Source organism: Oryctolagus cuniculus, chromosome 4 (genome assembly GCF_051225735.1).
Source record: "Oryctolagus cuniculus isolate XC-2025 breed Fujian yellow rabbit chromosome 4, ASM5122573v1, whole genome shotgun sequence".
Lineage (NCBI taxonomy): Eukaryota > Metazoa > Chordata > Mammalia > Lagomorpha > Leporidae > Oryctolagus > Oryctolagus cuniculus.
In genome coordinates this window covers 159,569,470-159,594,525 of record NC_142870.1, presented here as the reverse complement: position 1 = coordinate 159,594,525, position 25,056 = coordinate 159,569,470, and the positions used below count along the sequence as shown (strand labels likewise).

At 48.4% G+C, this 25,056-nt stretch overlaps 1 long non-coding RNA gene across 3 annotated transcripts in view; it reads right to left on the bottom strand.

Annotated features, from left to right (window-relative positions):
• LOC108177937 (uncharacterized) overlaps positions 1–24,215 on the bottom strand; it is an 82,747-nt gene extending 58,532 nt beyond the window's left edge. The window contains exons 1-4 of one of the 3 annotated variants that reach the window (XR_011388224.2): positions 23,956–24,215; positions 19,557–19,658; positions 17,723–18,190; positions 1,444–1,735 (exon numbers count right to left, since the gene is read on the bottom strand). This is a non-coding gene — a long non-coding RNA (uncharacterized LOC108177937). Of the gene's footprint in view, positions 1–1,443; positions 1,736–17,722; positions 18,191–19,556; positions 19,659–23,955 lie in introns of those variants that run through there. The other 2 variants (XR_016233328.1, XR_001794599.4) reach the window with 2 other exon arrangements.
• Positions 24,216–25,056: the final 841 nt, after the last annotated feature.

Sequence of the window (25,056 nt, the reverse complement as noted above, 5' to 3'; positions counted from 1 at the left end):
GACTGCTCTTTCCCTCCTGCAGGAATCCTTGGAACCTTTCGTATACCCTGAAAATCTCTAAGAGGAAAAATAGGTAACCTGAAAATGTTTGATGAGTTCATTCACACACAGCGCGAGCTTTGTCTCTAAATAGCTTATGGACGTGCTGATGGGGCCCATGTTGTGACGCAGTGGGTTAGCTGCTGCCTGTGATACCTGCACCGGTTCAGGTCCCACATGCTCCACTTCTAATTAACGCATCTGGGAAAGCAGAGGAAGATGACCCAAGTGCTTGGGACCCAGCCCCCACATGGGAGACCCGGATGGAGTTCTAGGCTCCCGATCTTGTAATCTTATAGGGAGTGAGCCAGTGGATGGAAGATCTCTCTCTCTGTGTGTCTCTCCCCCTCTCTCTGTAACACTGCTATTCAAATAAATAAATCTTGGAGTGGGGGGGAGTGTGTCTAGAAGGGAGTTTGTTTCAGAAGCTAAGGAGTTCATTTTGTTGGTTCCAGGGATGTAATTTTCAGGAAATGCAAGTCTTCCTTGCAGAAAATGGCAAGAAAAAGGGGCCCTCTACCCACTTTCCTTGCATTTCAACTCTCCTCTCTGCTTCTTGCTTGTTATTTGCAGTGAGAGGTACCTGCAACTTGAGGACTGGAAGGGCTGGGCCCTGAATAAGTTAGGGCTTGGGTTTGGGGAGTGGGGAGCCAACTTGAAGAATGCCCTCACCCTCCGTGTGGCACGAATCCAAGAGCCAAAGCTTCCCTGAGCCGTGCACTCTTGGGGAGGGGTCCCTACCCACAGGCAGCAAAGAGTGAGGTCCCCAGGGAAGCGAGTTCACGTGGGACCCAGTAACTCAGCAGATGCCCAATCACAGCCCAGCGAATATAGAAAACTGGGGCCGTCAGTCCCATATTCTGCGGGACATCTAGAGCACCGGGCAGGCTGGGCTGGGAGGAGAATGCCATGTGGAAGGCAGAGACTGCGTTAGGAAGTGTTAGTGTGGTCTTGCTTTGTGGTTCAGAGGGCCTACAAGTGGAGAGGGGGTGGGAGAATAAACACCGTGTGTCGCAGGAAGGGTTGGGCCAATGGGAAGAGTGACTCTGTGAGGTGGGGACAGAGGGTGACAACCCAGGCTTCCTGGTGCATGACAATCCACTCGCAGAAGAGACACGGGCTCTCCTTTCGCACGGAGCAGTTTTTATGGCCCTAGAATGGGGAGTCTCCTCTCATGCTTGGATCATTCAGAAGTGGGCACTGTGGGTAGATTTTATCAGATCCCCTCAAAGGTTTATTTTTATAAACCGGAATTTAGCACTTTGCATTTGCAAAGCAATTAATAGTGAATGTGTTAGTTAATATCCCATTTTTGGTTCAAGAGCAATATCTTCTTACTTAAAAATTAATAGCTATAGCACAAAGGGCTTATAAAAAGAGATGTATTACTCCGAGAGGCAATTCTATATAGTGCTAAGTTTTTATTTGCCATTACTTTAATTACTTAGATATTATTTTATATGTTTTCATTATTTTAAAGTGCCTTGGGAGTCTGAAAGATGTCTTCCAGATAATGTATTCCATTTTAGCCAGAACAGCCTAATCATAAGTAGCTGTAGATTAATGCGTTTATCACTTCCAATTTCTTTTTAATGTTCTACAAGCAAGTGAAACCGATGTCTCAGGAAAGACTGATACCTCCCAGGCCGTGGGATTCCTCCTCAGCAGATACTTCTTCCTTAGGTTAGGACTATCCCTGAAAAGGAAAAGAAACATGCTAACAATAGACCAGAGGGCTGAACCGCGCTGTGACGAGCTAGCAAGAGCCGGAGCTTAGGAAACAGTTCCCACGCGGCGGCTTCTCATTTCCTCCTCGGTGGGCCGATGTGACTGTTCTGCAGCGGTGGCAGCGTTTTGGGGAGGCCCGAAAATGTCCTGGAGTCCCGTGGTTTTTCCTTGAGCAGGCGAGCGGGAGATAAATGTGACTCATGGTCATGGTCCCTTGATGAGCGTTTTTAAAAATAACCGATAGCCTCTATTTTTAGAGGACCTGCGGGCTGCAGCGCTGCGGGCTCCCTTTTTATACAGAAAGTAATTAACAGTCTCTAGTCCCCGGAGAGAGCGGGGAGTGCAGCAGTCCCTGGTACGGAGACACAAACACGCAAGGCCACCCTCGGTCCCCGCGCGCCACGGCAGGACACGGCTACACCCCGCGGGTGGAAGATCACTGGAGAAAAGGCACTAGTTCCCAACTTCCCAGCGGAGCTACAAATAGGGGAACCGAGGCAAAACCGGCGAAATCGCCTGGCGCTGTCTCTGCAGAGTTTCCCCGTGACTGGGTGCCTGTGTCACTCACTTTCACTTCCCAGTCAGAGCTCGAGAGGTCTGACAACGTGTGGCTAGTTTCAGTGGAACAACTGAAGTCCTCGGATAGAGACCAGAAGGGCTAGTTATACAAATTCACTCTGCGTCGACCGAACGTTGGACAAAGTGAGAGAACCTGTGGTTTGAGCAGAGTGAGTCTGGCGGCGGGGAGCAGGTGCGCATCCGCCCAGTCCTGTGGTGCGCCCGGAGCCTCATTGCGAACTTGCGCACACACTGAGGTAGCAGGGGTGGTGTTCAGCCTAGTCCCTCGCACACCCTGGTCTCACCTAAGAGGGGCTGGGTTGGATGCCTGGCTCCAGCTCCTCACTCCAGCCGCCTGCGAGCAGACCGTGGGCAGGCAGCACTGATGGCTGGAGTGACTGGGCCCCTGCCACCCACCTGGGGGAATCTAGATTTAGATTTCCTGGATGTGGGCACTTGGGGAGTGAACCGGTACATGCAAGATCTGTTTCTCCCTGTCTCTGTTTCTCAAATAAAAACACTTCTTTAAAAAAAAATTGCCTTATGGGGGCCAGTGCTGTGGCATAGCAGGTAAAACAGCTGCCTGTAGTGCCAGCACCCCATATGGGCGCCAGTTTGAGTTCCATCTCCGCTGTGGCCTGGGAAAGCAGTAGGAGATGGCCCAAGTGCTTGGGCCCTTACACCCACGAAGGAGATCCAGAAGAAGCTCCTGGCTCCTGGCTTCGGATCAGCCCAGCTCGGGCCATTGCAGTCATTTGGGGAGTGAGCCTGCGCTCTCTCTCTCTGCATCAGCCTCTCGGTAACTCTGCCTTTCAAATAAATAATAAATCTTCAAAAAAAACCACAGTGTCACATATTTTTAAAAATGAGTTATTTTGGGATGGCTATGATGGACCTGTCCTTGTGTATTTCCTGAATTTCAGGAAAATTGATTAAAACATTACAGAGGCTACCCATCTGCAAATGCTGCTGGCTTGACACGTTCTTCAGGTTACTATGTGTTATGGGTAATACGTATTTTCACAGTAAGTGTTCAATAAATGAGAATCCTGATGAATAGTTGTTTTTCTGAATGTTACATTCTACCAGTTTGTTTTCTCATTACAGTTTCCTATCGCTTCTCTTGCTGCAGCTCTTCTTAAATTAAATGCTGCTGTTTGGTTAGAGTACCTTCTTCAAGCAATTCTTTCACACAGGGCTTGTGAATGGTGTATTTCCCAAGCCCTAACTTTCCTGAAATACCTCTTATTTGTTCCCATGGGAATGATATTTTCACCTGATGCACACAATCTTTTCCAACTAGAATTTTATTTTTTAATTTTAAAAAATTTGTATACTTTTAGGGCTGGCAGCGTGGCACAGTAGATTGAGTCCCGGCTGCCCCACTTCCCGTCCAGCTCCCTGCTAATGCGCCTGGGAAAGCAGCAGAATATCGCCCATATGGGAGACCCAGATGGCTCCTGGCTTCTGGCTTTGGCCTAGCCCAGCCCAGCTGTAGCCATCTGTGGAGTGAACCAGTGGATGGAAGACCTCTCTGTGTCTCTCTATAACTCTTTCAATAAATAAATCTTTAGGAAAAATACTTGTATACTTTCAATTTACTTGAAAGATGTGGGACACTGAAAGAGAACGAGAGAAAGGAAGGAGAAAGAGAGAAAGGAGAGAGACACTCCCCAGATGGCTACCTCCTGTGATGCCAGCAACTCCTGAGCACCAGTTCAAGTCCCAGCTGGTCTGCTTTACATCTAACTTCCTGCTAATGCACCTGGGACGGCAGCGGAAGATGGTCTAAGTATTTAGGTCCCTGCCACTCAAGTGGGAGATCTGGATGGAGTTCTTGGTCCTGGCTTTGGCCTGGCCCAGCCCTGGCCATTGGGGCTATTTGGGAAGTGAACCAGAGGGTGGAAGATATGTCTCTCATTGTCTCCCCCTCTCTTTGTAACTCTGACTTTGAAATAAATAGATACATCTTTTTTAAAAAGAGAGAGATCTTCCATTCCTGGTTCACTCCTCAAATGTCCACAATAGCCAGGGCTGGGCCAGGCTATAGAAGACAGGAGCAAGAAACTTCACTGGGGTCTCCCGCGTGGCTGGCAGGGACTCAGGTACTTGAGCCATCACCTGCTGCTTCCTGGGGTGTGCATTAGCGGGAACTTGAACCAGGAGTGAAGCCAGGACTCAGAGCTCCTATATGGGATGCGGGAATTGCAGGCAGTGGCTTAACCCACTGACATACAACACCTGCCCCACTTGTTGATTTCTTAATCAGAAGCCAAGTGATGAAAGCACAGGGAACCAAAGTATTCACTCCCACTGGGCACACTTTTGTCCTTTGAAGCACAACAACAAATTTGCTAAAAATCAACTTTAGGCTGCCGCTCACTCCATTAGTGAGCTCCTACTGGGTGCTGGGAACCGTACGCACAGCAATAGCAAAACAGACCAGGCCTGTCCCTCACAGACTATGACCGCTGGCATTTTTGCTGGCTCATGGTCTCACACATACCTGCATGCCTAAATCCTCCCACCATCCTCCACCTTCTCAGCCCTTTTGGAAAGCAATTCGGCAACCTGTATCCCAGGCTCCAAGTGTCAACATTCCCTTTGATGCAAGAACCTCCCATTTTAGGACATTCATCCTGAGGAAGTTAAATGAACGAAGCTGAAAAATATGTGTATGTAAAGATGTCTATGCGCATAAGCCAGAAAATTTGTAAGACAACCTCGGTGTGCAGCACGGGAAAGGTTAGTGACTCTACGGTAGACTCCCAGAAGAACAAATATGCAGAAATTGAAGATTATAATAAGCAAGACCAGAGTGGTTATCAGAGAAAATTCTTGTAATGTTAAGTGAAAAGAGCTGACTATGAAATTGTTTATATAGCTGATTATGATCAATTGCATAAAATACATATGCGGGTGGGCCAGACCGAAGGGAATACACTGTGACTAAAAACACATGTGGGCTGCAGTTACCAAGATGTCAGGAGAATTTTCTTTCTTTCGTCCTCAAATGCATTTTGTTTTCCTATTCAGACCTTTTAAATCTGGCTGTAAAAATGTTCCTGGAGCTGGCATGGTGACACAGTGGGTCTAGCTGCTGCTTGGGAGGCTGACATCCCTACTGGAGCAGCCGTTTGAGTCCTGGCTGCTCTGCTTCTGATCCACCTTCCTGCTAATGTGCCAGGGGAGGCAGTGGGAGATGACAAGTGCTTGGGCCCCTGCCACCTGTATGGGAGACCAAGATGGAGCTCTGGGCTCCTAGCTTTGGCCTAGACCTGCTCCAGCAGTGGCAGTGATTTGAGGAGTGAACTAGTGGATGGACGATCTCTCTCTTTGTCTCTATTCCTTTCAAATAAAAAAAAAGTATTTTTTAAAAAAGTTACTAAATGATTCCTAGAGTTCAGAGACCAGAATGGTGTTTTACAGTCTAAATCATTACTGGGTTGGTTGCTTGTTGATTTTTGAGTCCTAGGTCAAACAACCTAACATCCTACCCACCCCAGCTTCCGGCTCCCAACCCTTCTCACCCACATCCTGGCTTCCTTTTCTTGAGATCTGAAGAGTTCTATCTAGAACTCAGTGTTGTATTACTTATGCACCTGTTTAACCACTTGGTTCCCCCAGCCAGAATATAAACCTCATGAGAAGAAAGACCATAACTTTAGTTACCCATAGCCCCAGTGTCTTTAAAGCCAATAGTTGGAGAATATTTGCTAAAGGAATGTGTTCATCATTCATTCGTTCCATGGTCTTGATGAGCCAGGGATAAAACTTCCTTCATGTCATAAACTATCATACCTTCCCTGATCTGACCTTGGCTTCTCTGTCCTCACCTCCTGCCACTTCTGGTCTTGAGTTTCAAGCTCTGCTCATGCTGACTGCTGGAGGTTTCCTGTAGTCACCCATGCATGCCTCTCTGTGCCTCTGCCCAGGATGCCCTTTCTACCTCACTTCACCCGGTCAGCTCCCACTCAGGAATGGGCACAGCCGCATCTTCTCCACCCTAACTGCTGCCTGGCCTCCGTCGCCACACTTGACAAAGGACGTTGTGTTGTGTCTCTGTCAGAGCAGGACCTCGTGAGGACCAGGCTTGCATCTTATGCATCCTGAAAATTATCTGTCCCTGACACGCAGTAGGCACTCGATAAATGTCTACCGAAACCGAAATGAATTGTACTACTGGGGGAATCTAATACACGCCAGGCACAGGGGTGAAAGGTGGAGCATATTAGCACAGTAACGGGAAATAAAGCAGATTATGAGAGGTTAATTAGCACGTACCATTTCCCCCTAGAGTGGAAATCACCAATCTTTAGCTAATCTCTAAATATTAAGAGATTTTGTACAAAACCCCATGTCTTCAAAAAAATGAGTTGTTTTGGCCACAGAGCAATAGGCCTAAGTGGAAGTACTTTCTAGATCACAGGGCTGGGTTTGCCCATGCTCAGATCTGCTGTTTACGTATTGAGAAAAGTTGTGAGAATTTGGATGCAAGGCAACAGCGTGTCCTCTATGTCAATCTACAGCATCGTCTATCAGGCCTTGCTGGAGACTAATTAATTCTCTAGGACTGTACCATCCCATAGTGTGGGCACCAGCCACCTGCAGCTGATTATATTGAAATCTAAATTGATTAAAAGTAAATATAGGTGGGAAAGACACTGGTTAAAGATTGATTTTTTATTTATTTGAAAGGTAGAGTTAGAAACGGAGAGGGAAAGATAGAGACACGCAGAGAGAGATCTTCCATCCACTGGTTTAATCCCCACATGGCTGCATCAGCCAGGGCTGAGCCAGGTTGAAGCCAGGAGCTTCATTGGGTCTCCCATGTAGGTGCAGGAGCTGAAGCACTTGGGCCACCTTCCACTGCTTTCCCAGGTGCATTAGCAGGGAGCTGGATTGTGGAGCAGCCGGGTCTCGAACCAGCGCCCACATGGAATGCCGGCACTCAGGTGGAGGCTTAACCTGCTACGCCACTACACGGGCCCCAAGACACTTGTTAAGAAGCCTGTGTCCCACATTAGGATACCTGGTTTGATCCTCAGCTCTGGCTCCTGTTCCCAGCTTCCTGCTAACGCAGCCCTGGGAGATGGAGACGGCAGTGACTGCCTAGGTAATTGGGTCCTTGTCACCCATGTGGGTGATCTACATTAGGTTTCTGGATCCCAGTAACTGGATCCCTGGCTGCTGTGGGAATTTGGGAAGCAAACCAGTGGATAGGGGATCTCTCTCTCTCTCTCTCTATGTATATATATATGTGTGTGTGTGTGTGTGTGTGTGTGTATATACATACATACATATATATATATATATATCTGCCTTTGTCTCCCTCAGCTGCTCAAAAAATGTTTTAAAAGATTTATTTATTTGAAAATAAATCTTAAATAAAAAAGTCACTGGCTCAGGGGCCTCATGTAGCCCCACTGAATAAATCAGTTGCCACTAAATTTTCAAAGAACTCTGTACTCTTTCTTAGTTCTAATCACAACTTTTAAATATATAGTTGTTTGTGTGCCTGTTTGTCTCATGTGAGGGTTCCCAGCTAGGCTTCCTACCACGCGTGGGCAGAGACTACATCTGGCTTGTTCCCCGTGGGGTCTGGCTCATAGCGGCAGTTCCACACATATTTTTTGAACTAATAGTAAGCAAGTCCTCAGACTGTGTTATCCAAATAAATACTTAAACCACAAAAAAAGATTTATTTGAAAAATAGATAGATAGCTAGAGAGCACTTCATCTGTGGATTCACTCTCCAAATAGCTGCAACAGCTAGGGCTGGCCCAGGCAGAAGCCAGGGGCCAGAACTCCATCCAAGTGTCCCATGAGGGTGGCAGGGACCCAAGCGCTTGGGCCAGCATCTGCTGCTTGCCCAGAGGCATTAGCAGGAAGCTGGATTGGAAACAGTAGCTGGGACACCAACTGGCACTCCCTATGAGATGCCGTGGCTTAACCTGCTATTCCACAACACCTACACCTCAAACACTTTTTTAAAAAGATTTATTTTTTGTATTTGAAAGGCAGAGTTACAAAGAGAGAAGGAGAAAGAGAGTGTGAGAGAGATATCTTCCACTTGCTGGTTTACTCCCCAAATAGCCTCAATGGCCAGGGCTGGGTCAGGCCAAAACCAGGAGCCAGGAACTCCATCCTGGTCTCCCACAAGTATGCAGGGGCCCACGGACTTGGGCCATCACCTGCTGCCTCCCCACACACATTAGCAGGAAGCCGAATCATGAGTGGGGCAGCCCAGACTCGGCTGTTTGTGTTGCACGCAGCAATGTGGACCCCTGCTAGCCACATCGCAAGTGCTCATTAACCACCTGTGAGAACTTGAACTGTGGCTACTGTCCTGGACAGCACAGAACATCCCATCACTGCAGACAGTTCTGTTGGAGAGCCTTGGTCTAGGAAATGTACCGTCATTCAATTTACTACTGATGAGGGCCCAGAATCTGTGACGTTAGGTGCTAACTATTAGATATTTTGCCCCAGTATGTTAACCCCAGAGGTCACAGCTGCACTGCCCTGAGACACCACCTCTCACTCTGGGCAGCTACTCCAGCGCGCCTGTGCCAGCTGACTACACCATGTCCGTTCCGCACCTGCTCCTTTCAGTTACCTTCAGTCCCGGGGTGGGGGTTGGAACGGTGGCCTCTGACACACCAGCCCAAGTCCAGGTCCCTGGGATGGGCCTTACTGGGAGCGGCGTCTCTGTAGATGTCACTCAGTCACGGCTCTGAGATGAGATCATCCCGGACAACCCGCGTGGGCCTTAGCTCCAGCAACGATGTCCTTCCAAGGGACAGAAGAGGAGACGACCCGGGGCCGAGACCAAGAGCAGCGAGAGCAGGGACTGCTGGCAGCCGGGGGCTGGGAGGTGAGGAAGGACCCTCCGTCAGGAGCCTGGGTGCCCACACCTGGGTTCTGGACTTCTGGCTCCACAAGTGTGAGCAGCCCCACGAAATGAATGCAATCAAATATTTGGTAGTGCTCATTTGCTGTTTCTAAGAGAGTCACATTTTTAACTTTTAAGAATTTTGTCAGGGCTGGTGCCATGGCGCAGTAGGTTAAGCATCTGCCTGTGGCACTGGCACTGGTTCGAGTCCTGGCTGTTCCATTTCTGATCCAGTATCTCCGCTGATGGCTTGGGAAAGCAGTAGAAGATGGTCCAAGTGTTTGGGCCCCTGTATCCGCATGGGAGACTCGCAAGAAGCTCCTGGCTCCTGGCTTCGAATCGGCCCAGCTCTAGCTGTTGTGTCCATTTGGGGAGTGAACAAGCATTTGGAAGACCTTTCTCTATGTCCCTCCCTCTCTCTGTAACTACTTCTCAAGTAAATGAAGAAGTCTTTAAAAAAAAATTTTTACCTTGAGATTTGTCATTTATTTACAAGTTCATGGTATTCCTTTAATTTTAAAAATTTATTTAAATATGACAGAACTCAAAGTTCGGTGTTAAAACAATTTGTTTTTGCAAGAATAAATCGTAGTGACGGCCTACCACACAGTAATTCGTATCACAAGTCAGAAAAATAAAAGCATGAGGACACATGTAAACTTTTAGCTAGAGGGGCGGGCATTGTGGCTCAGTGAAGCTATGGCATGGGACACCCTCACCCCTATCACAGTGCCTAAGATCAAGTCCCACCACCACTTTTAATCCAGCTTCCTGCCAAAGCACACCCTGGGAGGCAGCAGTGATGACTCAAATACTTGGGTCCCTGAGACCCGTGTGGGAGACCCAGATGGAGGTCCTGGCTCCTGGCTTCAGCCTGGCCCAGCCCTCCTGTTGCGGGCATTTGGGGCATTTGGGCCCCTGTATCCGCATGGGAGACTCGCAAGAAGCTCCTGCGGGCATTTGGGGGAGCGAACCAGCAGATGGACAATCTCGCTTGTGTGCAGCTCTCTCTCTCTGTATTCTTTTTCTCATATTTTTACTCTTATTTTTATTTTCGTGACCCTGACAGTGTTCATGATTGAGAGACCATCCTTGACCTCTTGACCCCGCCAGGCGGGAGGCGATAGGCCAGTGAGTGCAGTCAGGGTGAGGAGGGGCAGGTGGACACAGCATTCGAGAACACAGTTTCATAGTCTGCCTGGGGTCTGATCCTGGTTCTGCCCTAAGGTGTGTCACCCTGGGCAAGTGAACTGTCCTGTCTGCCCCACAGTTGGCTCTTCTGTAAAAGGGAGTGCTAGTGGGGCCAGTGTGGGGGTGCAGCAGGTTAAGCCCCCACTTGTAATACCTGTATCCCCTATCGGAGGGCAGATTCGAGTTCCAGCTGCTCTGCTTCCGATCCAGCTCTCCCGCATGGAGTTCCTGGCTCCCTGCTCCGATCTGACCCAACTCTGGCTGCAAGAGCCACGGCAAATCCATCTCTCTCTCCCTGCCCCACCTTGCTCCGCATTTCCAAAAAAATAAAAGCGTAGCAGTAATTTCATAGGACATTTTATCTCCAAATGATACCTACAGATTTATGCCCCAAGGAGTGAGATCACACACCATAAAAGAGCATTTCTTAAATTGACCTACAATGATCCTATAAAAGTACAACTCTGTCTCGCTGTGGTTCACACGTGCAGGGCGCTGTTGTGCAGGAGCTCCCGAGGACTTGCCCTGGCGTGCAGCCCTGGGAAGGGGGCAAAGAGCAGCAGGAGGGGCAGAGTGAGCAGGGTGCTCACTCGCCCCGGGCACCTCGCCCATGCCACAGGGAGCCCGAGGTGACCTTTCAGGGTCGTCCCCAGTGGAGCTGATGTGACCAGGCCTTTAGTAACATTTTTTTTTTTTTTTTTTTGGACAGGTAGAGAGACAGGAAGATTTCCCACCTACTGGTTCACTCCTTCAATGCCCGCAGCAGCCCACCGCGGGAAAGGCAGCGGCTCCCTGCGGCTGAGGCTGTCCCCTTAGCAGCAGTGCAACAAGTCCCTGTCTTGGCCACCGCACCCTAACCCTCCTTGGGGTGTCTTGACATCCCCTTATCCTGGGGCTTGGGGAAAGGAGAGGCTCTGTCATCACCCTCCTCCGCCCTGGCTGCAGGGGACAGGTCCCTGCTCCCCCCCTGACAGCCTCCAGCAGCCCCTCCCAGACCAGACCAGGAGGGGAGGTGGGGGAGTGGGGAGCGGATGGCAGCTGAGCACTCCCGCCCCTTGGCTGCCTGAGCTTGCGCAGCGTGGCTTCATCCCCTTGATCTGGGCCAGCCCCACGTAGCTGGCTCCCTGCAGGAGGAGGGAGGCTGCCTTTCATAGAACCCACGGGGCTGCTCTTGGAAGGCTTAGATTCCAAGGGGATTGTTCCTGTCAGGGGTAAGGACTCAAAGGAATCCACTTCTGTAAGCATTAGACAGAGATCAGAGTAAGGGCGTAACAGTCATGCTGGACTATGCCACAGAAAGGCACGGAAGACGTTGCCTGCCCTGCGCCGGGTTTTAGCTCTGATCTGCAGAGCAAAGTGGTGGGGATCCCACTGGGCTGAGAAGGGAGCGGTGGTGGAATGACCTCCTGCTCCCCCATTTGCCTGGGCTACCACCACCCATGCTGTCCCCTTGCAAAACAATGGAGACAAAGACCTGAGCTGGAATGAGGCTGGCACCGCAATGTCCGTTCTGATGCTGCCTCTGACCTGGCATGGAGCCACACTGTCCAGCTCTCATCCTTGTCCTGTCACCTTCTCCCCCTCGTGGCGCCAGACGAGTCACTGGCCTTGGGCCTCGGTTTCTTTATCTGTCCAATGGGGACAATACTCAGTGTATCAGTAATGGCCTTGAGTTCAAGTACAGAAACCAAGCCTACCTACATGGAGCCAAACGGGAAGTTGTTGTTAGAACTGCTGGAAGCCTGGAGGAGTGGAAAGCGGGCAGGAAGCCAGCACGCTCTGGTGGGCAGGTGGGAGCCGGCAGATGCCCTGTGGGAGGCGGGAAGAGGCGTCTCTGAGCCCCATGCACTGAACTTGACGTCACTTGGCTCAGATCCCCACTGTGCTCAAAGTCAGCCTCAGCCTGGCCAGGCCAAAGGCCTCCCCATCAAGCAGCAGGTCTGACCTCTTGCGTCTCACTTCCTCCTGAGCCCACACAGGGTGATGGACCCAGGTGCCAACAAGACGAAGGACTGATGCCGGACAGCGAAAGACAGAAGTCTCACAGGAAAATCTCCCCCAAGCAGCCGCCGCGGCTGCTGACCTCTGCTTGCTATGAGACACGACCTGGGACACACGTAGCCCCGTGTTTGCAGCAGTGAAAGAGCGCAAGCGGAAGTGCTGGCCACGGGTGAGCACGCTGTGGTGTGCCCGTGCAGTTCGCCAAGGGAGTGGCTGGGTCTGAGGCAGCAGGTTGAACGGGAGAGAATAAAACCGAAAGAGTTTGGTGGGGCCAGACTGTGTGATTCAAGTCACGTGAAATTCTAGACGATCCGGAGAAGTTCTAGAAGTGAGAATGGTGGCCGCCTCTGGAGCGGGTTCCTGGGGTTCGGGAGGGAGGCCAGGAGACCGACACGAAGGAGCTTGCTGGGTCGCGGGAAGTGGTGTCCGTGTCTCGGTTAAGGAGTTGGCTGACCTTTGTTAAAAACTCATCAAAATGTACATTTGAAAGCTGTGCATCTTAGTGTGGGTAAAATATTCCTCCATGCGGATGGTTTAAAAATGGGATGTTGTTGGCTGGCGCCGTGGCTCAATGGGCTAATCCTCTGCCTTGTGGCGCTGGCACACCGGGTTCTAGTCCCGGTCGGGGCGCTGGATTCTGTCCCGGTTGCCCCTCTTCCAGGCCAGCTCTCTGCTGTGGCCAGGGAGTGCAGTGGAGGATGGCCCAAGTGCTTGGGCCCTGCACCCCATGGGAGACCAGGAGAAGCACCTGGCTCCTGCCATCGGATCAGCGCGGTGCGCAGGCCGCAGTGCACCAGCTGCAGCGGCCATTGGAGGGTGAACCAACGAACGGCAACGGAAGACCTTTCTCTCTGTCTCTCTCTCTCACTGTCCACTCTGCCTGTCAAAAAAAAAAAAAAAAAAAAAGAATAAAAAAAAAATGGGATGTTGTTCTCATCGTCCCTCAGTGCACAATGCCTTACCACCAGTATCACTGCAGGGTAGACACACAGAACTCCTGAACTTCCGGTGCCGTCAGACACCCGTGCGTTTATCACACTTGAGACCACGGTGAAAAAATGGGAAGCGTCAGGAGTCTGTTTTTTTGTTTTGTTTTGTTTTGTTTTTAGATTTATTTAAAATAAATCTTTGTAAAAAGTAAAAAAAGAAGAGGCAGAGAGAAAGAGAGGTCTTCCATCTGCTGGTTCACTCCACTATTGGCTGCAATGGCTGGGGCTGCGTCAATCCAAAGCCAGGAGCTTCTTCCGGGTCTCCCAGGCGGGTGCAGGGGCCCAAGGACTGGGGCCATCTTCTACTGCTTTCCCAGGCCATAGCAGAGAGCTGGATCGGAAGTAGAGCAGGCGGGACTCAAACTGGTGCCCATATGGGATACCAGCACCACACGTGGTGGCTTTACCCGCTGCTCCACAGCCCGGCCCCAGGAGTCTGTTTAGTGGGGCTCTAAGGGCTGCACATTTGTGCCCCTCGCCTCTCCGCAAATTCCTGTGTTGAGATCTCATCCCTAGTGCAGCAGTATCAGGAGGTGAGGATGTTCGCAGGAGTAAATGTTGTTCTCTGATAGATACTTGTCAGTTCACAAAACCAGGATTTCCCACATCAAACATTTTAGGGAGGCAGGTATCGGACTTCGTGGTTAGCACACCTGTTGGGATGCCTGCGTCTCAGATCAGAGCACCTGGGATTGAGTCCCAGCTCCACTCCAAGTTCCAGCTTTCTGCTAAGGCACACCCTGGGAGGCAGAGATGACAATTCAAGTAGTCGGGTGCCTGCCACCCACATGGGAGACATGGACTGAGTTCCCAGCTCCTGGCTTTGCACTGGCACAGCACCACGGCTGTGGGAATGTACGGACTGGAGCATGATGGGACCTCTGTTATATCTATCTGTCTCTGCCTCTATGATTGTCAAGAAAAAACAATTTAAGAGAAATGTTGGTATTCTGGAGCAATTACATGTACCTTTGAATGTCTCTGGGAAAACAATTAAATGTTTTACAGAGTTAAAAAAGAAATTGCTTCTGAGATTTATGAATGGTTAGAGAAGTCATTCACCAAGAAGCGTCATACAACAGAGGTCACTGGAATATATATGTGTCTATAGCACGTGGGCATGAGACCCAGAAGCTAATTTTTAACAAGGTAAACTGATAATGGACGAGCAACCTAACAACTGGAAAATGGTGCCACCGACTAATTCAGCAGGACCTTAAGCCCCTCCTTATAGGTGAAATTGTTCCTTTTTTTTTTTAATATTTATTTATTTGAAAGACAGAATGACAGGGGCCGGCACTGTGGTGTGGTGGGATGAGCCTCCACCTGCCGCCAGCATCCCATGTGGATGCCGGTTCTTGTCTCAGCTGCTCCTCTTCCGATCCACCTCCGTGCTGTGGCCTGGGAAGGGGATGGTGGAGAATGGGCCAAGTGCTTGGGCCCCTGCACCCACGTGAGAGACACAGAAGAAGCTCCTGGCTTCGGATCTGCCCAGCTCTGGCCATTGTGGCCATATGGGGATTGAACCAGCGGATGGAAGATCTCTCTCTCTCTCTCTCTCTCTCTCTTTCTCCCTCTGTCTGTAGCTCTACTTCTCAAATAAATAAGTTTAAAAAAAGAAAGGTGTCGCTCCCCCTCTTCATGGAGGAACGACACTAAACCCTGCCTAGGCTTCATATCCGAGTCACGGCACCATTTGCTGCTCCTCCGCACGCGGAGGAGCCGCACCGGACCGGGCGCTTGTTGTTCCCTTTTTTTACAAGTCCTTTCTATAGTAAAGTAAGAATAAGTAAACAGCAAACTCCCAAAGCAAGAATGAGTAGAGAGAAATGAGAAAGAACGAAGTAACGAACTTCCCCGCGAACTCTCCAACGCACTCTCCAACCAACCCACACCACCATGCCGTCGCTCTCCTCCTATATAGTCCTCCTCCGCCAATCCCAACTCGGCTGCCCACACGCTGAGCACACTGCTCTCCAATCAGGAGCAAGTCCTACAGTTTATTGGCTGAACTGGAGGCAGCTGTGTAGAAGCTGTTTTCTTCTCTCCCAGCGCCATATTGTGGGAGAGCAGATGCATAGAATAAGTCTTAATTCCAGTAACAGTATAGTCCGAGTTGCTCCCCACAGAAAGGGAGAGAGAGAAACTTCCATGTGCTTGTTCACTGCTCAAATGGCCATAACAGTCAAGGCTGGGCCAGACCAAAGCCAGAAGCCAGGAGCTTCTTCCAGGTCTCCCACATGGGTGCAGGGGCCCAAGAATTTGGGCCATCCTCTGCTGGTTTCTCAGGCGATTAGCAGTGAGCTGGATTGGAAGGGGTTGGGGGGGAGCTGGGACTTGAACTGGCATCCAGAAGGAATGCCAGCATTTCAGGCAGTGGCTTAAACCATTATGCCACAATGCTGGCCCTGAAATTCTTCCGTTTGGAGAATGAGAGCTACAAAGAAAGGAACAAAGGAGAGAACTTTTGGCAGAGTGCTGGGTAGAACAGCCTGCAATAACGCTAGGTTATTTGCATTCAAGGTAAGGTCATTCACTAGATATTTTTTGGTTGATGTGGCTTCCTCTTAGAGTCCATTTCCATTAGTAAAGAGGGAGTGGCACAAGTTAAATACCTAGCTCCTAGTTAAATATCTAAATGTCTGTCGATGATGGTTGCCTAGGAGAAGTCTTGGGAAGGCAGTTCCTCTGTTGTGTTTTCCCTTGCTCTAGTAGGTACCTTTGGTTCTGTGAGCTGGCCTACTTAGTGCCTGCCAAAAACACAAGGCCAAGCCCTCAACCGTTTAATCAAACAAGCTTGGATCCTGAGTACGAATTCCACTGCACACATCCATCACTAGCAGTTTGCAGAGAGAGTTTCACAGACCCGGTTCTGCCATCCTCTCCCCAGCAAAACCCCAACCCTTGGCACCTGCTCTGGCCTAACTGTGCTGTGCTGTGGTCCGAGGTCTTGAGTTGCCATAGCTCCCACAGGCTCTGCTGGATCGGGGAGGCTGGCAGAGTGAGTGGATGAGCGCTTGGGACTGCAAAGCTCCTAGCAACATGCCTTCTGCGCTCGATCTTTATTTTTTTTTAAATTATTTTATTTGAAAGACAAAGACAGAGATAAGCATATAGAGCACAAGAGCTCCTGTCTGCTGGTTCATTCCCCCAGTGCCTGCAACAGTTACAGCAGGACCATGGCCAAACCCAGGAGCCAGCAGCTCACTCCGGGTCTCTTGTGTGAGTGGCAGGGACCCAGTGGCTTGAGTCATCAGGACTCTCTCCCAGGGTCTACACTGACGGGAAACTGGAGTACGGAGCTAGAGCCAGGAACAGAAACCAGGTACTGCAGTGTGGGATGTGGGCATCCTAACCAGTATCTTCAAACACCTGCCACCCTGTAGGGCCTTGTGTCCGTCACTGTTTCTGTTTTGTTGCAGGGATATTTTACAGAAATAATATGTGCAGTATATTATTCTCTCTGTGGAGACTGAAGACACCTGAACTCAGTGGGACTGTCCATCAAGTGGATATAACTGACATCTATAGACTGCTTCGTCCAATGACAGAATACGTACCCTTCTCAAGCTCACATGGGGCATACAACAGAGAGACCACCTGTGCACCACTAAATAGCACCTTAGTCAGTTTAAAAGAATAGAAATGATGTCGTGTGTGCTCTCAGACCACAGTGGAACTAAATTAGAAACCAATAACAGAAAGATAGCTAGGAAACTTTAAAATGTTTGGAGGCTATACAGTGCATCCCTAAATAACTCATGGGTCAGAGAAGAAATCTCAAAAAATTAAAATAACTTGAGCTAAGTGAAAACGAAAATACAGCTGATTAACATCCATGAGATGCAGCCAAAGCAGTGCTTCAAGGGAAATTCATAGCATTGAATGCGTATGTTAGGAAGAAGAAAGAACTAAAATCATGAAGCTAAGCTTCTACCGTAGGAAATCAGAAAAAGAAAAGCAAATTCAATCTAAATTAGCAGAATAAAATAATTAATAAAAATTAAGCACATATCAATGAAACTGAAAAAAATTAGTTCTTTAAAAAGATAAAAAAATTAGTAAAATCCTAGCCAGGGAGAAAAAAATAAGAGGGGGTACAAATTACTAATATCAGAAATGAAAGAGAGGACATCACCACAGACCCTATGGATTAAAGGGATAATAAAGAATACTTTGATCAACTTCATGACCACAGATTTGATAAGCCAAATAAAAGAGACCAATTTCTTTGAGACACAATTTGCCAAAACTCACACAAGACAAAGGTACTCTGAACAGGACTGTATCTGTTAAATAAATTGATTCAATAATTACTAACCTTCCAAAAAAGAAAGCACCAGTCCTTCCAGTTCCAGACGGGTTCACAAGTGAAGTCCACCAGACAGTTAAGAAAGAAATTATACCAATTCTATACAGTCTCTTCCAGATGCTAGAAACGGAGAGGGGGTGCTTTTCTTAATTCCTTCTATGGGGACAAAATTCAAAGCCAGGGCTGGTGCCGTGGCTCACTTGGTTAATTCTCCGCCTGTGGCGCTGGCATCCCATATGGGCGCTGGGTTCTAGTCCCAGTTGCTCCTCTTCCAGTCCAGCTCTCTGCTGTGGCCTGGGAAGGCAGTGGAGGATGGCCCAAGTGCTTGGACAACTGTACCTGCATGGGAGACCAGGAGGAAGCACCTGGCTCCTGGCTTTGGATCGGCGCAGCGCCGGCCATAGAGGCCATTTGGGGAGTGAACCAACGGAAGGAAGACCTTTCTCTCTGTCTCTCTCTCACTGTCTATAACTCTACCTGTCAAATAAAAAAAATTTCAAAGACATTAGCAGAAAAGCAAACTACAGACCAATATCTCTAATGAGCATAGATGTAAAATTCTCAACAAAATATGAACAAATTGAATCCAGTAATGTTTAAGATGAACTCTACAATACAGACAAGTGGGATTTATTCCTGTCTTGCAAATATGGTTCAAAAATTTAAAAATCATTTGATGTGTGGATGGCATTGTTGCTTTGTGGGTAAAGTTGCCACCTGCAATGCTGGCATCCTGTAATGTCACCAGTTCGCATCCCAGCTGCACCATTTCCAGTCTAGCTCCCAGTTAGTGGCCTGAGAAAGCAGCAGAAGATGACCTAAGTGCTTGGGCCCCTGCCACCCACATGGGAGACATGGATGAAGTTCCTGGCTCCTGGCTTATGTCTGGCCCAGCAGTGGCTGTTGTGGTCAACGGGGTAGTGAACCAATGGATGGAATATCTTTGTCTTTCTCTCTCTTTAACTCTGATTTTCAAATAAATAATTCATTTTTAAAAAGACACAAAAAATCCATTACTGTAACTCATTACATCAACAGGTTAAAGAAAAATAACATGACCATGTCAATAAATACAGAAATATTATTTAACAAAACCTAGTACCCATTGATGTCCTAAACCACCCCCCCCCACAACTCAGTAAATAAGAAATAAAGTGGAATTTCCTCATCTTGATAAAGAATAACTACTAAAAAATCTACAACAATTTTTTTAAAGATTTATTTATTTATTTGAAAGTCAGAGTTACACAGCGAGAGAAGTAGAGGCAGAGAGAGTGAGAGAGGTCCATCCGCTGGTTGACTCCCCAATTGGCCACAACAGCCAGAGCTGTGCCGATCTGCAGCCAGGAGCCAGGAGCCTCCTCTGAGTCTTCCCATGCGGGTGCAGGGGCCCAAGGACCCGGGACGTCCTCCACCACTTTCCCAGGCCACAGCAGAGAGCTGGATCGGAAGTGGAGAAGCCAGGACTCGAACTGGCGCCCATATGGGATGCCAGCACCGCAGATGGCATTTTACCCACTATGCCACAGCGCCAGCCCCAGCAAATTTTAAAAATCAATAAAATTTTAAAATCCATTTTTTAAAAAGGGACAGGCATTTGGCACAGAAATTAGGATATTACTTGAGATGCTTCCTGCTAATGTGTACTGTGGGAGGCATCTTGTGATAGAGTTCAAGTAATTGGCTACCCATCTCCTACATGGGAGACCTGGACTGAGTTCAAGACTCCTAGCTTTTGCCTGTCCCAGCCCCAGCTATTGTGGTTGGAAGATCTCTCCATCCATCTGCCTTTCAAATAAACTTAAATAGTTAAAACTAAATAAATAAACCCCATAGCTAATACCTTACTCAAGGCTGAGAAACTGGAAGCTTTCGTGTCAAGATCAAGAACGAAGCGAAGATGCCCCTTCTCATTACTCCTCTTCAACATCGTTACTGGTAGTCTCTGTTAATGCAACCAGACAAGGAAGGCCTATTGTTATGGAAGAAATAAAACCGTCTTTGTTTGCATGTGACATGATTGTCCAAACAGAAAATCTAAAAGATGGAACAAAAAATCCTGAAGCTGATAAGCAACTGTAGCAAGATTGTAGGCCACAAGGTTAATATACCAAAGTCAATCGCTTTCCTATAGATCAGCAATAAAAAAAGAACTGTTTGAAGCTAAAAGCACAATACTACTTACTACACTAAAAAATGAAAAACTTAGATATAAAGCTAACAAAATACAAGACTGAAGAAAATCTATGCTAGGAAAACTATAAAACTCTGATAAAAGAAAGAGGAACTAAATTAAAGGGGAAATACTTCATGTTCACAGTTGAAAGACTCAATATTGTCTAAATGCCAATTCTTCTCAACTTGGTCTATAGATTCAGTGCAATGCCAATCAAAATTCCAGCAAGTTACTTTATGGATGCAGCAAACTGATTCTAAAACTGCTATGCAGAGGCAAAAGACCCAGAACAGTTAGCAGATATTGGAGCAGGAGAAGACAGTGAGTGGACCAACAGTGCCCGAGTAGAAGTCTGACTACAAAGCTGCAGTAATTAAAACAGTGCAGTATTAGTGAGAAAAGGGACAGACCTATGGAGCAGAAGGAAAAACCCAGAAACTGACCTAAATACATGTAGTCAGTTCACCTCTGACAAACAGGAAAAGTGATACAATGCAGCGAAGACATCATTCTCAACCAAGGGTAGACATCCATGAGAAGGGGAAAGAAAACCCTAGACTCATACCCTTACCCCATTCACAAAAACTAATTCTAAATGTATCACAGATACAAATATGAAATCAGAACCATAAAACTCCAAAGTGACATAGGAGAATATCTAGGTCATTTGGGGCATGTCAATGACTTTTTAGATATAACACCAATGGTGTAAACCACGAAAGAAAAAAAATAAGCTGGACTGAAATTTAAAAAAATTCAGTGAACTGAAATTAAAAACTTTTACTCTGTGAAAGACACTTCAAGAGACTAAGGCAAGACACAGACTGGAAGAAAAAAATATATATGAGACATATAATAAAGAACTGCTATCCAAAAGTTATAATATACTCCTTTTTTAGATATTTATTTATTTGAAAGGCAGAGCTAGAGAGAGAGATTTTTCATCCACTGGTTCACTCCCCAAATATCCATAACCACAGGAGTAGGCCAGGCCAAAGCCAGGAGCTGAGAGCTACTTCCGGGTCTCCCACGGTGATGCAGGGGCCCAGGGACTTGAGCAATCTTCCACTGCTTCCCCAGGTGCATTAGCAGGGAGCTGGATTGGAAGTGGAGCAGCCGGGGCTTGAACCAAGCCCTTATGGTATATGGTGCTGCAGGCCACAGCTTAACCCCTGCACCATGCACTGGCCTCTACAATATATTCTTTTTATTATTTTTATTTATTTATTTATTTATTTTTTGGACAGAGTGGACAGTGAGAGAGACAGAGAGAAAGGTCTTCCTTCCGTTGGTTCACCCTCCAATGGCTGCCGCGGCCTGCGCACCGCTCTGATCCGAAGGCAGGAGCCAGGTACTTCTCCTGGTCTCCCATAGGGTGCAGGGCCCAAGCACTTGGGCCATCCTCCACTGCACTCCCGGGCCACAGCAGAGAGCTGGCCTGGAAGAGGGGCAACCAGGACAGAATCTGGCGCCCCAACCGGGACTAGAACCCTGTGTGCCGGTGCCGCAAGGCGGAGGATTAGCCTAGTGAGCCGCGGCACCGGCCTACAATATATTCTTAAAACACAACAAGAAAATGTATAATCTGAGGTGGGCATTTAGACTAGCAGTTAAAATGCTGGTGAGGATACCTGCCTCCCAATTTAGAGTACCTGGGCTCCATATCCAGCTCCGATTCCTGACTCCAGCATCTTGCTAATTCAGACCCTGGGAGGCAGTGGTGATGTTTCAAGCGACTGGATTTCTGCCACCCACTTGGAGCCCTGAGCTGAGTCCCCAGCCGCCAGCTTCAGCCCCGCCCAGTCCCTGGCTGCTGCAGGCATCTGGGGAGTGACCCAGATGGGAGCTCTCTTTCTGTCTCTTCCTTTGCCAAATCAAAAATTAAAGAGGGAAAAATTAAAAAAAAAAAAGGAAGTATAATCTGATTTTAAATGAGCTAAAGACCTGAGCAGTCCCATTGCCAAGGGGGATACTGAGATGACAAGTAAGCTTAAGACAGTCAACATCACATCACTTGGCAATTGCAAAGTAAAACAATAGCGAGATAAACAACTCTCAGAATGGCCCAAATCCACAAAACTCTGGTAACACCAAATGTTGCCAAAGATCTGGAGCAACAGGAAGTCCCATTCACCACTGGGCGAGGACAAAATAGTAGCCACTTTGGAAGACAGTTTGGTGGTTTCTTACGAAACTATCTACTTTTACCACACAATCCAACAATCATGCATCCTAAGGTTTAACCAAAGGAACTGAAATCATGTCCACACAAAATTTACTTACAGGGATTGGCATTGTGGTATAGCAGGTTAAGCCATCACTTGGGATGCCAGCATTGCTACATCAGAGTGCCAGTTTGAGAAGTGGCTCCCACGCTTCCAATCCAGCTCCCTGTTAATGCATCTGGGAAAACAGCAGGTGACAGCCCAAGTGCTTGGCCCCTGCCACCCACATGGGAGGCCAGGATGGAGTTTCTGGTTCCCAGCTCGGCCTGGCCCGGCCCAGACATGGCCATTGCAGCCATCCTGGGAGTGAACCAGTGGGTGGAAGATCTCTTTCTCTTTCTGTCTCTCCAACTCTCTCTGCCACTTTTTCAAATAAATAAATAAAAATCTTTTAAGAAATTTAGAAACTTGCTCGTGGATATTTGTGGCAGCTTTATTCATAACTGCCAAAACTTGGAAGCAACCACGTCTTTCTTCAGGTGAAAAAAATTGTGCACCGCAAGCAACGGAATATTATTTAGCACTAAAAGCAAATGACTTATCAGGCCATGAATGGATTGGGTGGAAACATAAATGCACATTGCTAAGTGAAAGAAGCCAATTGCACAGGGTAATACTGCAGGGTTCCACTGTGGGGCATTCTGGAGAAGGCAAAATTATGGAGACAGGAGAGAGATCAGTGGCTGCCAAGGGCCGGGGGCGAGGAGGATGACTAGGGAGAGCGTGGGTCGTCAGGGCACTGAAGCTTGTTTGCCTGGTTTTATAATATTGGATACATGTCGCTGCACTTTTGTCCAATCCCACAGGATGTGCAACTCCAAGAGTGAACCCCACTGTCAACTGGGGACCTGGGTGGTAACCATGTGGTAACAAGTGCATTGTGCTGGCGTGAGGTGCTGATCGTGGGGATGCTGTTGGTGTCGAGGATGGTAGATGAGAACTCTCTAGAGTTCCTTCTCAATTTTGTAGTGAACATAATACTGCTCTTACACACACACACACACACACACACACAGCCTACTTACATAGAAGAGCCCCATTATATTAAAATTCCTATCACCCATCATCTCAAATTTCAGTTGTTATTGGCTACTCTCCTATCATCTTACATGATCCTCCTCAAATAGCTAGACAAACATTTTTTCCTGTACGGCAACACCACAAGTTTAAGAATCCCTGGAGGCTGGGGCCAGCACTGTGGCATAGAGGGTAAAGCCGCCGCCTGCAGTGCTGGCATCCCATATGGGCGCCAGTTCCAGTCCAGGCTGCTCCACTTCCCATCCAGCTCTCTGCTATGGCCTGGGAAAGCAGTAGAAGATGGCCCATGTCCTTGGGCGCCTGCACACACATGGGAGACCTGGAAGAAGCTCCTGGCTCCTGGCTTCAGATCAGCCCATGTAGGAGATTTGGAAGAAGCTCCTGGCTCTAGATCGGCCCAGCTTTGGCTGTTGGGCCATCTGGAGAGTGAACCAGCAGATGGAAGACTTCCTTCTCTCTGTCTCTGCCTCTGCCTCTTTGTAATTCTACCTTTCAAATAAATAAATAAATCTTAAGAGGCTCAGGGTGCTGCAGACACTGGGTGTCGAGGCAGCCGCCTTCTAGACACGCTGTGGCCATCTCCAGCCACCACGGAGGCTTTCCAAACGGTGCGAGATCACTTCGACTTCTGACAGAGCACACACGTTAATTCTCCCCTCTCCCTACCCCTGGCAAAATGACAGTAAGCCGAGAACAATGGAATAAGCCCCTAGGGAGAGGGAGAACAAGACAGGAGATGCCAGTGGTGAGCAATGTCAGTAAAATTTTGGAAAAGCAAACACGAAGGAAAATTGGTAACTGACTTGGCAGGACAAACGCTGAAGACGTCTTCCTGAGAACTGGAGACAGATTTGCTGGCAGAACTCTGGAACGTCTCAGAATTGGGGGGATCAAGCAGCTTCACTTGCTGGAGTGTAGGGTGGAGCTAGGAAGCAGGGCTGGTGGAAAGTTTCACTGCGGGGGGTAGTTAGACACCCAGATCCGCTCCTCGCGTCCCACCAGTCTACTACCCTTCCTGGGTTAGTTATCTGTTGCAGCATGACGAAGCACCTCATGACTGAGCAGTCTAAAACAAAAATAAACCCTGCTTACCTCATCGCTTCTGCAGGCCAAGAATTCCCAAGGGGCTTAGCTGGGCGGGTCTCCCTCAGGGCCCCTCACCCTCGGAAGGCTGCATCTGAACACTGGCTGAGCTGCAGGGATCTGAGGACTTGCCTGGGACTGGGGGAGCCTCTCTCTCCCTCCCTCTCTCCCTCTCTGTCTCACTTTTGGATTTATTTTATTTATTCGAGAGTCAGAGTTACAGAGAGAGGGGAGAGACAGAGAGAGAGGTCTTCCATCTGCTGGTTCATTCCCCAGATGGCTGGGGCCAGGGATCTGAAACTCTATCTGGGTCTCCCACATAGGTGTTAGGGGCCCAAGCACTTGGGCCATCTTCTGTTGCTTTCCCAGGTGCAATGGCAGAGAGCTGGATCAGAATCAGAGCAGCCACAAAGCTACAACCAGTGCTCATATGGGATGCTGGCACTGCAGGCAGAGGCTTAACCCACCACGCCACAATGCTGGCCCCAAAGGATGTACTTCTGAGAGGGCCCGGTCATACACCTGCCAGTCAAGGCCTCAGCTCCTCACCATGTAGACTTGTCCACTGGGCTGCTTGAGTGTCCTCATGACATGGCCGCGAGTTTCAAGTTGCACCAGGCAGCAAGGTGGAAGCTGCAGCGTCTTTTACGCCTTGGCATTGAAAGTCACAACCCAGCATTTCTGCACTGTAACCCTGGGTACCCAGGCCAGTGCTATGCAATATGGGAAATACACCAGAAACTGGGAATTACTAGGAGCTATCTTTTTTTTTTTTTAAAAAAAAAGTAGTTTATTTATTTGAAAGGCATACACACATATAC